Source organism: Columba livia, chromosome 18 (genome assembly GCF_036013475.1).
Source record: "Columba livia isolate bColLiv1 breed racing homer chromosome 18, bColLiv1.pat.W.v2, whole genome shotgun sequence".
NCBI classification, from domain to species: domain Eukaryota; kingdom Metazoa; phylum Chordata; class Aves; order Columbiformes; family Columbidae; genus Columba; species Columba livia.
This window is the reverse complement of record NC_088619.1, coordinates 4,760,879-4,775,201: the sequence shown is the minus strand read 5'-3', so window position 1 is coordinate 4,775,201 and position 14,323 is coordinate 4,760,879. Positions and strand designations below refer to the sequence as shown.

General features: G+C 48.6%; 1 long non-coding RNA gene across 1 annotated transcript in view; it reads right to left on the bottom strand.

The window, feature by feature from the left end:
• Positions 1–14,323, bottom strand: part of LOC110359332 (uncharacterized) — a 51,491-nt gene that overhangs the window by 4,936 nt on the left and 32,232 nt on the right. The gene's annotated exons all lie outside the window — the stretch shown is intronic.

The following is a 14,323-nucleotide window of genomic DNA, read 5'->3' as shown; positions in this document are numbered from 1 at the left end:
GGCTGGACTCACCTGCCAACACCCTCAGCAGAGTCCACCTCATTAATGGACACCGGAAAGTGACTTTCCCATTTAAAAACGCACGTACTGCCTGTAAACAGTGAGAAAAAGATATATTTGTGCCATATTTACCCCTATTTGCTCAAAGTAGGTCTTGATTTCCATTAGCCGATCTAGCCCGTCCTTTCAAATTGCTGGATGAGACATAGAGGGGAGATACCGCAGTGCTGTCAGCACAGCATGGCAACGAAAAACTGACACCCTGCTAAGCCAAAGTCTCTGGTTCACCCACCACATCGACCTGAGCTGAGTCATCCTGCGCTTGTACTGGTGTGACTGGGAGCAGAACACGGTCAGCTGGGAAGCGATGTGTGTTCTGCCAAGGGCATCGCTCAGCCAGCGACCTTGACGTGGGATTTCTCCGTGCTCAGGAAGGCATATGTAACAATCAGCAATGAATCTCCTTATTCTTTAACCAAATTAGTGTCAAAGAAATTGGGTTTTGGGGGCTCCCTCCCGAGGTTTTCTAACCCCCCCTCACCTCTGCCTTTGTTTGATACATCAAGGGCAGAAAGAGGAGACATGAAGGAACAGAAAATTTTAACTACTCGCTTTTTCACTCAGTTTTTCTTTCTTCCCCCCAAGGACAGTATCTGGGACTCCCTCCTCTTCATTCCTGTTCTACCTTCCTCTGTAGCTGTGGGAGGACAGATGCCCTTGGAAAGAATAAACAGAAAGGGCCAGACCTGTCTCTGGTTTTAACCACTGCTGTTCCCTGAGTCAACAGTCACAAATTCTGCCCCATGTCTGCACAACAAACCTTCAGCCTGAAGCACAGGGAGCTGAAACACTCCCTGACACCCTCTGAGCAGCCTGGCTGCAGATCAGCAGGAAAAACCAAGGGATTTTGTCCTGCTAATGTCAATTCAGCTTTCCTGGGACAATGGCAAAGGGCTGACCCCTTGGGGCCAAACATGGGTGTCTCTTAGATCTGCACTCCCAGCAAGAGGTTGGGAGAATTCAAAAATTGTTGCCCTGAGGGTGGTGAGAGCCTGGCCCAGGTTGGCCAGAGGGGTGGTGGATGAACCATCCCTGGAGACATCCCAGGCCAGGCTGGACGGGGCTCTGAGCAACCTGAGCTGGTGAAGATGTCCCTGCTCATGGCAGGGGGGGCACTGGATGGGCTTGGGCAGCCCCTTCCAATCCAAACTATGATTATTCAGCCTCAGCCTTCAATTTCTTTACAATTCAAAAACTCAACAGCAAATGGTCTCCCCTTGGTTTGCAATGCAATGCACAGCCCGTACAGAGGTCTCGGGGCAAAATGCTGCTGCTGGATGGTGAGACCATCCACTGTACAGCCAAGATGAGGGACCATCCTCTTTACGCTCAGGATGAGAACTTGGCTTTACAACCTGGCACAATTCACATCTGGGCCTGAGAGGTACCAGGTGTGTAGGACTCCTGAGCAAACACCAACTCTGTATTTGACAAATGGTTCTGGCTTGCAAAATTAGGAAAGGTTTCCAGTGAATGTAGGGCAGATTGATCATTCTGCCATAAACTTATGTCACTGAGCCATTTCCAGCAGCAGCTATTTTGGACTTTTCTCCTCTCAGCTGCAGCTGGTTGGTTGAGCCTTGTTGCGTCAGGTGCCATCAAACAAAGATGAAGAGTTGGCTCCTGCTTTGATGCGTGCAATCTAAGCTGAGAAGATCCTTCCTTGAGAGGACTGAGAGACTCCCCAGCAGCCCCAGGGGCATAAGACACATCTCACACCACCCCATGTCCAACCCTTTGCACGGTGCTGCCTTTCTGACAACCGACCAAACCCTCTGGTCTTTGAGAAGACAGTCAAGAAGCTGCAGAGACTGGAGACCTTGCGGGTCCCCAGATTGATTTTGACTCTAATGGCAACAGAAACGTCCCCCACAACCTAAATGTCCAGGAAACACACAGCAGCTCCTTGATACCTGCAGCTGTGACCCAGCTCAGAGAAACATGTGAAAGCAAATGTCCCTGGGCCTGACCCTTGCACAACTTTGCCACACGTGAGGGGTGAAAGACCTTGTGCCTGCATGTGGTGACAAAGCGTGAGCATCAGCTGTGTGTGGTGTGTACAGGCATGATTCCTGTACCAAAGAGTGACCACGTTGTACATCTGTGAGCCTCGTAGCATCCAACAGCACTGCAAGGCAGGGATCTAATAAGGATCTCGAGTAGGAAAGTTACAGTGTCTGTGTCTGCTATTAACATTTAGAAGGTAATCTCCTTAACACCATAAACGCTAACTACTCTGGCATGCCCTTGACAGGTATAATTGTCTGTAGTCCTGTAAAAAATAATAGCCATCTGGCAGAAAGTACTGACGCTGTGAGAAGAAAAAGAAGATGGGCATCAGCAAGAGACCAGAGCAAATACCCCAGCGCAGGTTACCCTGGGGCTGTTCGATTGCCTGGAAATCTGCTCCTGTCCCTCTTTTCAGCTGCTTTCAATGTCATGGGAGGAGCATCTTTCAGTTTTAACCTTACAGCCAACACAAGCCCTGTCTGAATTTATTGCAGACAAGGAAGCAGAAATGCCTCTGCTTCCCTGCAACTGACAACCATGAAAAAAGAGCCCGCCTGGTGGAGATCAAACCCATGGGTTACATAAGAAACCTTGCTCGGTTTCTGAAAGAAGTGTGTCGCCCTGCTAATAGTATGCTGTATATCATCTGGCGCTTGCAAGGAATGACCTGCCTTCTTCAGCATCTCTGGCTCTCCTCATCATTATAGCCCTTGTAAAAAATGGCATATTAAGTGCAAAGACCAACTGTGCTGCAGAGGAAACAATCCCGGTTATTCACAGAACCAGAGCACTATGGGCAGGCAAATGCAAGTTTGTCCCAGGACATCTCTTGGCTTCAGCCTTGATCCTTAAAGCTCTCTCTCGGGATAAAGAAAGAATCCAGTTTAGATAGGTTGTTTATTCATTCACCTTTATGATAAGACTGATGAAAACGCCTGTGGAAATCGTGGGTCCTGATGCAGCAGGAACGTTTCCCAGCAGATGCCAGGCCAGGACTCGCTGCCCAGCGGCTGCCAACCCATCACCAATTAGCAGCAAACTGGAGAAATATGCTCAGTGTTGCCTCCATGAGCATCAGCCCTTGCTGCGACCACCCTACCTGGGGAGGGAGAGCAAAGGATGTGGAAGGAGGGAACCCCCCCCAGGCAATGCTGTTCCCAGGCTCTGACAGAAACCAGGAACCCTGGTAGCTCGGAAATAAACAGTTCTCATCCACATCCCATGGTTCAAGATACCCAAACAAGTTCAAATCATCTTCCAAAAGTCATTCACAGTTAACAACCCCTTTTCTGAACTTCACTGAGGTTAAGGTCAAATTTTTGCTGTGGCAGTGGAGCAAATTCTGTCTCCAAACTGTGAAGAAAGAAATATGAGCTTTTGTGTAAATTAAGAGCTGTATTCGCAGATTGTTTTGATCTTTGCTGGCGGTTTTATCTTTGCAGCTTTAAAGAAGTGCTCAGTTCACCCTTCCCAGTGATGGTGCACTGGCAGCATTTCACCTTCTGGGCCATTTTTGAGGAAAATGCCCATTCTAAGGTTTACCCGAAATCTCCCTGTGGCTTTTTAATACCCCCCAAGGAAACAAAAGAGGATGGTCCCTGTTACAGTGAAGCGACTTGACTGCAGTTAATAACAACACCACCAGAGCAACGCAGAAGAATTTAGGGAGGAAAAGGGCACATTTCACTCCTTGCTTTCAGAGAAGCTGATCTTGCCTTTAGCCTTTGGATGGTCCTACACGGGCTACAGATCGAAGACATCTGCTATGAGACAGCTGGATTCACATGGCCGAACCATCACCCACAACCTTCAAACAAAACCACACCAAAGAGAAGGTGCTGCACCCCACCGCTGGCCTAATTCCTGCCCTGGTGAAGGTAAAATCTGAAATCTCTCTGAAGTGAATCCACTTTGGCAAACACACCAGAGCCAAGGCCACGATGCCACCCCAGCGCGGAGCCGGGCCAGGCTTTAGGGCCACCTCACTCACGAGAACTCTCTTACACAACTGTATTTATTTTATGGATGCCAAGTCGCTGCCAGGATCTGAAAATCATTTTATAAATGACATATGACTTAATTTTACATTGTTTTTAATCTGCAGACTGGTTGTTCAGGACTAAGGCTGTCACATGAAGCAGTTAAACAGCTCAACCCTTTTCCAGCCTGCCAGCTGATGGGGAGTGGTACAGCTGATCTCACATTAAAAGTCTCATAGGACGATTTTCTCCAAAGGATTCATATTTAGCCCTTTGCTTCCCCCTAAATTGCTTTCCCTGACCCCATTTAAGAGCTTTTTGAAGGACACTGACACTTGCTTTTCAGATTTCCATCTAATCCTTCTCCCACTTTGCATAAATCAGGAGTAACTGCACTAAAGTCTATTTCTTCCACAAGCATTAGCAAAACTGCTAAAACCACCAAGATTTATTTCAAACACTGGCTTCAGTCCTAGCAATAAGTAACTTTGAGCACGGCAATTGCTCCTCACTTAAAGGACCTTGGCATGGTATTTGTTCATCTGGGTCTTCCTGTGTGTCTGTTAAGGGTGGGCTCACCCACTCAGGGGTCTTTCCGACACCCTGCTCAGCCTCCTATTTCAGTAACATGTACAGAATCATAGAATCATTTTGGTTAGAAAAGACCCTCAAGATCATTGAGTCCAACCATAACCCACCCCTGGCATTAAACTGTGTCCCTGAGAACCTCATCTCTGCATCTGTCCAACCCTCCAGGGATGGTGACTCCAGCACTGCCCTGGGCAGCCTGTTCCAATGCCCCACAGCCCTTTGGGGAAGAAATTGTTCCCCTGATCCAACCTCAACCTCCCCTGGTGCAACTTGAGGCCGTTTCCTCTCGTCCTATCCTTTGCCACTTCCTGGAAAGATTTGTTTTAACACATGCTACTATTGTCAGACTGGTTTTGTTGAGCTTCTTCCCTTTCACTCAGTCCTGTCCAAGGCTGTACATCTCTAACATTACTCATCGCTCCTACATGCTGTCCCCACCGCTGGCTGCCACTGGAGTGACACCAGGGGGTGGACTTCATCTTGCTTTATTAGATGAAGAGTAAAGTGAGCAACTGCAGAGCCAAATGCTTCTCTTAACTTCCCTCTATTAAAATCAATGCTGTTACCATGGTCGGAGTCAGCTGTCAGCTTTATAGCCCGAAGAACTGGGTGATACGGAATGGCCATTATCTGCCAGCAGCAGTGGGGGTGACTCAGCTGTGTGTCCATCCCTGCGAACAGCAGGACCCTGATGCTTCCCCAATCACCTCTCTGCCTCCATTGGGGTCGTCCAGCCATCAAAGTCCACAGCACAGACTCCATCTGCTTAATGAGGGGCCCTCCTTGTCTGATTGATGATCTGCCCATGGGCTCTCACTAGTTCCCTTCAACGCGGGCACAATCTCCAGTATTTCGTATACTGGTCCTGTTAGGAAAACTGCCTTTGCAGGGAGGTTTGTGGCCTGTAAAGTTTGCACTAACGTTTTGTTCAGCAGACAGCACTGGCTGAATTGCAGCTCAACAGGTAATTAACCAGCAACCCATCCACAGCCCAATTCGCATCGTTCCAGCCGAATACATCGTATCCATGCACACATGGTAGTATAGCCCTTATTTCTTAATGTGTGTAAACCCAGCTCTATGCCTCCTTCATGGTATCACCTATATTAAATTAATGATTTTAAAAAATCACTCTATACATTTGCACAAAAAATTATGAATAGAAACTAAATCTTTCCTGTTTACCAGAACATCACATCTCCGCTCTGTGGCTCAGGGGATGTGGGAGAACAGGAGCCTCGCTGTCTGTTTTCCAGGGTTGTTGAGCATATGCAGACGAAGACAAAAACCGAGCAGCACAGACACCTCGGAGCAATGTCTCTCACCTCTATCAGCCTAGAAATGCTGCCTGCACCAGGGAGGACTTTTCATCTGGGTTCCTTTACATGACTATTAGTTTCAGAGTGATTGTAAAAAGTCCCGCAGCTGGGGACAGGTTTGGTAACACTCCTGGTTTGTGTTACTGAGTTTTGTTATTCCCTGCACAGGCAGCCGGCGTGTGTCCTGCCAACACAGGGCTGCGCGCGGCTGATTCCAGTCACATCTTGGCGCCCACAGGCCTGAACCCCTCAGGACCAGTTCACCACTGGCCTGTGTCCTGGGCAGTGAGTGGCACCGCTGCAATGGCAACGCAGGGCAGACGTGACACACTGCAAAATCAGGAGGGCGAGTTTTTAAACCACCTTTCACACTCACTTTCATAGAATCACAGAATATTTTGGGTTGAAGGGCCCTTCCCAGCTCCCCCAGTGCCCCCCCTGCCATGAGCAGGGACATCTTCAGCAGCTCAGGTTGCTCAGAGCCCCGTCCAGCCTGGCCTGGGATGTCTCCAGGGATGGTTCATCCACCACCTCTCTGGCCAACCTGGGCCAGGCTCTCACCACCCTCAGGGCCAACAATTCCTTCCTCATGTCCAGCCTGAATCTCCCTCCTTTAGTTTAAAACCATCATCCTTTGTCCTATTGCAACAGGCCCTGCTAAAAAGTCTGTCCCCATCTTTCTTATTGGCCTCTTTTAAGTCTGTAAAAGCTGCAATAAGGTCTCCCTGGAGCCTTCTCCTCTTCTTTGTAGTGGAGAAATGGCTAACAGGTGGTGCAAGATATAAACAGATAAAAATACACAAATCCTATCGCATCCTATCACATCCCATCCTATCCTATCCTGGGACAGGGATTCAGCATCTCATGGAAATGGGTTTGCTGAGCTTTGTTATCCCTTCCCAACATTTGTCCCCTTTAAACCCTCTCCCCGTGTTTCACCTGGCAGCAAAAGGCCACTTGGGAGAGGCTGCTGGAGCTGCAGGGGCTGTGGGTGGGAGCACACAGGACTGGCACATGTCTGGGGGGCAGAGCTGTGCTGTGGGTCAGATGTGGGGTGCATTGATAGAACCCCAAGGGGCTCAAGGCCAGGATCTGCACGGCAGGGCTGGGGTGTACGTGGCTCCCTGCCTGCCCTCTCTCTCCAGTTTCTGCCAGTTTAATCAGCACCAGATTCACACAAACTGTGAATAGCAAATGGAGGCATGGGGGGAATGCACTCAGGATAGAGAAACATGTGACAAAAGCTGCACATATTTTCATCAACCAAAGGCCAGGACATAATAATAATCACTTTCCCAGCCCGGAGGAGAAGAACAAGACCAAGGGTTTCTTTTCAGAGCAGCTGAGACAATAGTGACAAAGGGCCACACAAGGTCAGTGACACTTTTGCAACTCATGTCAGCTGAGGAGCTGGTCCTGATCTGTCATCTCCCTGCTGATTGCTGACAACTGAGACCACGAGGCACAATCCACCTCTGTGTTACCGAGCGGCAGAAACCTCCCCGCGCTCAATGGGGCTACACAGCGCCGGCAAACAAGACGGAGCTTTGCTGCATTCACCTACGGCGGCTTCGCTCCCTGCGCTTTGGTGACTCGCTGTGATTGTCACGTCGCTCTCCCCCCACCCCTTCATCAACCCCTTCAGCCCATTTGCATGGCTGTGAAGGGACAGAAACTGCAGTTGCTGACTGTTGACAATGTCCTAAAAAGTGCCATTAGTTGGCACGCAAATTTTCCCTGTCATTCAGCGAGGGCTTTCTAGGCACAGTGCTCAACATATATTTTTACAGTCCTGTTTGCAAAACAAAACAAAACGTGGCAACTCGTTTTCTGTTTGGGGTCTCCGCCAGGTATGCAGCAAAATTCATACATCTTTCTCAAGGTACTACTAACCAGCTGGGCTTTAGTCTTAGAGCTTGATGCTCCCTTTGCTCCACCCAGTGCTGAGGTTTGTGTCCACAGGGGACATCCCCCATGTCACCTGTGCACAGCAGAGGAGCGAAAACCTGCAGGAGGATTTCCCAGCGTGTCTCACACCTGGCTGGGTGGCAGCGGGCAGACTATCAGATGTGGGTTTAGATATCTCTTCCTTCTCCTTTTCATAAGGCTGGTTGAGGAGAGGAGGTGGTAATTATAGATCTGTGCCTAGGACTGTGTGAGTGCTATAAAGAGCTCATGGTTAGCACCTCGACTGCCTTTCCAACCCCAGGAGAGGCAAAACTGATCAGGATTCAAGTTCCACATCAGGTTGCAATAGCCTGAAAACTGACCCATGCAGACGAGCTTCTCATCACCTACATGGACAATCTCCATTCTTACAGGTCTTCAACTGCCCTTCCTCAGAAATCCACGGTCAGAGCTCCCACCAGGACAGAGCGGTGGGGTGAATGTGAGCTGTCTGCATCCTGCCCAGGAATACGGGTGGGCAGGAGAAGACGCTCCACCAGCAGAGACCGTGGAGCAGCAAATGGGCCAACGTCCTTTGCACCCACCTGCCCACCTTTGAGGGCCCATCATTAGAGACTTGCAAAGGAGTGGTGTCATTAACAATAAAGCCTTGTGCCTGCTCAGGAGATGAGGGCGAGTTGAGACATGTGGCCAACTTCTCATCCTGTTGCACCCTCTGAACAGCCAGACACGGATCCCACCCAAGCCAGTTTTACAGCACGTAACACCACTTACTGCAGGGCCCTTAGCTATGAAAGTGTCTCAGGTGCACTGACCTCCTTTTGCAAGTCACGGTACCGTTTTCTAAAGCGGCATAAACGGGGGTTGAATCCCATTACGTCCTTCTAGGTCCCCCTGCCCGCAGCCCTTCATTCCTTGAAGAAAGTGGTGGCTCACGCTGTAATTCCCGGGATGAAAGCACCCAGCCATTGTGCTCCCCATCACAGCCACTTTCCAAAGTGTGTGTCTGCCAGCGAAAGAAACACTTTAATGTTCGCTATGCGAGAGGAACTGTTTATACCCCATTCTGCTGCTGTGTTTCACTGGGGTGAGAGACAGCTCTGGGCAACGAGGGATTAAGGGGGTCCATTGTATCCTTGTCTGATGTTGCCCACCATCCGCTGCCATTTGCATACATCCCACATTCAGGATCCGGGGGCATGGAAACAGCCACCCCACCTGCTCCTGCAGTTGGGCATCGCTGCTTGAGCAGATTTGGGGGGGGAAGATGTGCACGGGGAGAAGGGTTGGGACTGCGGCTGTGTAGGGAAGGTAGGACAGAGGGGATGGCGGGGGGGGGAGAAACAAGAGTAAACATGAATTGGGAGGATTTTCAAAGCCGGCAGAGGGCCTGGAAAAGGACAGGCTTTGAATTCTGCATGTTCTTTTAACTCGGCCTCTGATTTGAAGAGGCCCCCGAAAGCCTGGTAAGCCTCATTGAACTTGAAAAGCTACAAGCTTCCTTTCTTCCCCATTTGCTTTGTCTTCTCTTATCTCATTCATGTGAGACATCACTCCCACCCCGGCCCTCGCTGGAGAGAGGAGCCGGCCGGAGCCCCCAGCATCACGGAGGAGCAACAATATCACGTCGCTCCCAAAAAGCCCAGGGACAATGGGCAGGAATTATTAGCGAGGTGCTGCGGTGACCCCGGCTCAGCCGCGGATACAGGCTAATCAAGGGAACCAGGGCTTTCCCCACCAAGGGTGGGCAGGCAGACCCTGTACCCTAGGGGGCTGCTAAAAGCCGGGCTGCAAAACCTTTTCTGCAGAGAGGAGGGTTTGGGGGATTGGTTTTAAGGGGACACTTGTGAAGACTGGCAGAGCCTGCAGTTAACCCCTTGCAGTGGCAGCTCAACATGCTCTTACGGGGGTCCTGGCTGACCCCGTTGCTGCAGCTGGGGTGCAGAGTCCGGAGAGTTTGGTCCTGCATATTCGCAAGGGTAATGGGACCAAAGCAGATGGAAAATCGCGTAAGTGTAACCTTTCTGTGGCTTTCCTGTGGGGTTTTGCACAACTTTGCATATTGCCGTGATATCAAATCCCCACTCCCACTTTGCTGAAGGATGAAGGCTTTGAGACTATTGCCCACTGAGGAGCCACTTGCAGCCTGTGTCATGTGCTGAACTGGTCAAGTCATCTGGAACCACAGAATCACAGAATGGTTTGTGTTGAAGGGACCTTCCCAGCTCCCCCAGTGCCCCCCCTGCCATGAGCAGGGACATCTTCACCAGCTCAGGTTGCTCAGAGCCCCGTCCAGCCTGGCCTGGGATGTCTCCAGGGATGGTTCATCCACCACCTCTCTGGCCAACCTGGGCCAGGCTCTCACCACCCTCAGGGCCAACAATTTCCTCCTCATGTCCAGCCTGAATCTCCCTCCTTTAGTTTAAAACCATCACTCCTTTTCCTATCTCCAAGTCCAAGACCCAGAAAGGACCGAGCAGGAACATTCCACTACACGATCCTGTGTTAAAGGATTTGTCAAGACCAGTTAATGGGACCAACTGCTGCCTTCAATGAGGACAAGGGTGCACCCGCGGCTGCAAATATTGTTAATCTTACTGGGAAGGAGAGGTAAAATTCCCAGGTGTCCCAGCATACCTTGGGGAGAACATTACGCTACCAGGTATAAACAGTCAGCCCTGTCCATGATATCTCCCAGTGCTGACTCTTGACGGCAGACATTTAGAGCTGGATCGTTCCCTGCAAGCTGCACATAAAACCTGTTAAAAGTTACAGCCAGGTGGGCCTTTTCTGATGGGTATAGCACTAAAAGGCAGCTTTCTGCAGCACTTCTCCCACTGTGTGAGTGGGGAGAGGCTGAGGGTTTGGAGACTCTTCATAAACAAGAAAAAGCTCAGATATAATGAGAAAACCTTTTGTGACATAAGGACCTCTGCATGTCAAGTAAATTCATTATATACCAGCTTGAATGGCAATCTGACGGCCTCCAAGTGTCTAATGCAATTACACTGAGATGGGAGAGATTGTACAGCTGTGCTTCCCTGCTAATAAAAGAGAGCAAAAGTAACAAAAAGGGGATGACAAGAAACTGAGGGATTTCCACCGGGCACGGCCAAGCCCGCGGGAGTTCGAGGGCTCCTGAAACTCTCTCAACTGATTTTGGAGTTCACAGAGTTCACAACATAGGCAGAGTTCACAGGCTTTTTCCCCAGAGATCTGAAAAAAGATGGGGTTTTCTCCCATCCCTCATCTCCCACCTTCCACGGGGAGATCTCCCATTAAGTACTCAGCAGGGGACTGCAAACTGCTCCATTCATACAAATCTGGGACAGCCCCTCTAAACTGGGTACATTTACCCTAATATGTGCAAGTCCAGCACGTATTTTTTCACCTGTGCAGCAGTGCAGGGTGCTTTTCTGCTCCCCTCCCATGGCACCATGTCCGAAGTGCATGGGACACCCACACACAAGGTAGAATGTCCTGGAAGCCCTATAACTTAAACATATACATAGCATCCCATTATTATTCTATACATATAGGACCACCCTAAAGCAAGACCTCCTTGCACTGATGGCTGGAAAATGAATAATAAAATCGTCCTCACACCCCTCTCCTTGGTGCCTTTCTTGCCTATAAGATGGGGACAGACTTTTGAGCAGGGCCTGTTGTGATAGGACAAGGGGTGATGGTTTTAAACTACAGGAGGGAGATTCAGGCTGGACATGAGGAAGGAATTGTTGGTCCTGAGGGTGGTGAGAGCCTGGCCCAGGTTGGCCAGAGAGGTGGTGGATGAACCATCCCTGGAGACATCCCAGGCCAGGCTGGACGGGGCTCTGAGCAACCTGAGCTGGTGAAGATGTCCCTGCTCATGGCAGGGGGGGCACTGGGGGAGCTGGGAAGGTCCCTTCAACCCAAACCATTCTGTGATTCCTCCCTGGCTGAACTGTGAGACAACTGTGAATGGGTTTGCTGCTGTGAACACAGACTAAACCCTAATCCCACCTCATTTAGAGTAACGGGGTACCTGGGTCAGGAGAGCAGATATCCCAAGTGACTTTTCTGGTCCAGAGAGGGATGCTCCAGAAATTGTTGTCCACCTTGACAGGCCCTCTGAGGATTCACCCTTGCTCAAGCAGCAAGGTGAGTTAACCTCTGTCTTCTCTTCCACTCGAAGGGTTGTTTGCCTCAGATAACTGGGGCCTTGATTGTCTTTCCAGCTCAGGTTTGTGCATCATACCAGTAAGATTCACACCTACACAAGTGAGCCAACAAAACAGCACGGTGGCTTGGGGACATGTGTTGTGTACTTTAGCTTAAACCTTTCGCTTCAACTTTTAGCTTAAACCTTTTCCAAAATGACAGCAGATAACCTGAAAATGATTTTCTGAACACAATAAAAGCTTCTGCACAGAATATTAAACTGCTGCTTTTCACGCTAGACAAGCCCTGAGACCCACACGTTCTCCCTGCGGCTGTTTCAGCACTTTGTGCGTCCAGCCCCATGGGCACATTCTCCAATAATACCAAATAGCAGGATGAATGAAAACTAACACAAATTATCTATTGAGAGTTTTCTGTTAGGATATCTAACATTAATAACAAATGCCTGAGGAGAGCCAGAGTTAAAGGTAGGCACTGGCATCAAATTTTGAGATATTTTGTATTTAACTTGGAAGAAGTAGCATCATGTCTCCTATTTACACTCAGGTATTCGTGCTGTACTTTGCACTAGCTGACAGGCTGTTTCTACTAAAGTGGTGGCTAAAATTTAGGCCTCATCCAACTCAACGGGGAAATTCAAAATGAAAAATAAAAAGGATTTCATTTCGGCTGCGGGCGAGTTAATTGTGTTTGGCTCTGAAGGGTTGTCTGTCTTCATTATTTTAGTTTAGTCTAGATTAGATTAGATTAGATTGATGGATGCGGGGAAGAATGGAAGGACAATATATTCCCTTTTTAAGAGTAATATACAAAATAATTAAAGTCAGATGAATTTCACAAGAATATAAATCTGACTAAAGTTAGGTGACCACTGTGGACTCTTTAACCTTGAAATAGTTGCATACTCAAGACACGTGTAATTACTTCTCCACACCAGGTACTCCTTTATAATATCCTAATAGCACAAAATCATTCATATTGAAAGATATCCTAGTGGATCTCTCTCTGAAAACATCAAAGTTTTTCAAACTAGCAGGCATTTGGCAGCAAAAGGTCCTTGGCCCAGGAGCTGTAATTGCTTTACCGACATTCTTTTGTGACTGTGCCGAAGATTTCAAATGATTTTTTGTTAACCCAGAAATACATCTGTCTGCGCCTCCGCAGAAGGAAAAAGGATCCTCTGCAGCGAGACGACACCTAGAAGGCAATTCTGAGCTGCATCAAGTAGTTTTCCAGCTCTTCAGAACAAAGCGGTTGACTTGGCTTGGAAACTCAGCCAAATAAAATCGCAGAATTCCATTCAGTTGACTACAATTGGGAGTTTATGAAAGAAAAGCCATTCCCCAACAAAACCGGGCAGTTTGGAGGCAGGAAACACCAGCTGTGACTTCAAAGCTTTGATTAGTTTGTTTTTCACTGTGCGCACTAAAAGATTTCCCGGTGTCCAGCCCCATCTGAAAAGCTACCTGAAACACAAAGGTGCTGGAAATCTAGGCCTAAACCTGCACCATCAACACAGGCTCAGCTTCACGATCCTTTTATCTGATATTTAACCACCTTTAAACATCAACAAATGCATGCTGCTGACTGAGGAATGGTATAACTAGTCCAAAGGCAATCTAACCTTGTTTTTTTCTGCCAAGCAGGCATTGTTTAGCCCATATTTTGCAAATGCCAAGCTATTTTCTGACCCGGTCCAGCTGTTCCTTTTGTTAGTCACTTCCTTGGGTAGATACACCCATGACTCTTGTCTCTTCTCTCTCATGGGCCAGCAACCCCATAAATATGAGAGTTGAGCTTTTCCTACCCTTAATCATCCAAATACTGATGGTGTTTTTATTTCATTGACCCCAACTCTGAAACCAGAATATGAAAGGGTGTAAAACTCAATTCATTTGCTCTATAAACTAAAAGGAATAGGGGTTTTTTGTTTGGTTAGTTTGGTTTTGTTGTTGTTCTTGTTGGTTTAGTTTGGTTCATTTCCTCTATATACTAAAAGGGATAGGGGTTTTTTGGTTGGTTGGTTGGATTGGTTTTGTTGTTGTTCTTGTTGGTTTGGTTTTGAAATGACTATTATAAAAACATCTTACCTACAAGTTAATAATCCTACTGCTCCTTAACCTGCAGTGATTGTGCATGGGCTTCTGGGCCCCATTTCAGACAGAGAGTGAATTTGAAAGCCCTGGATGCCTTGTACCACAGTGCCAAAGCAAACATTGACCCCCCGGCAGCGCTGGTGCTGCCCAGAGCGCGTCTGGGAATAGGTGAGATAGGGATGGATGACATGAACGGCTG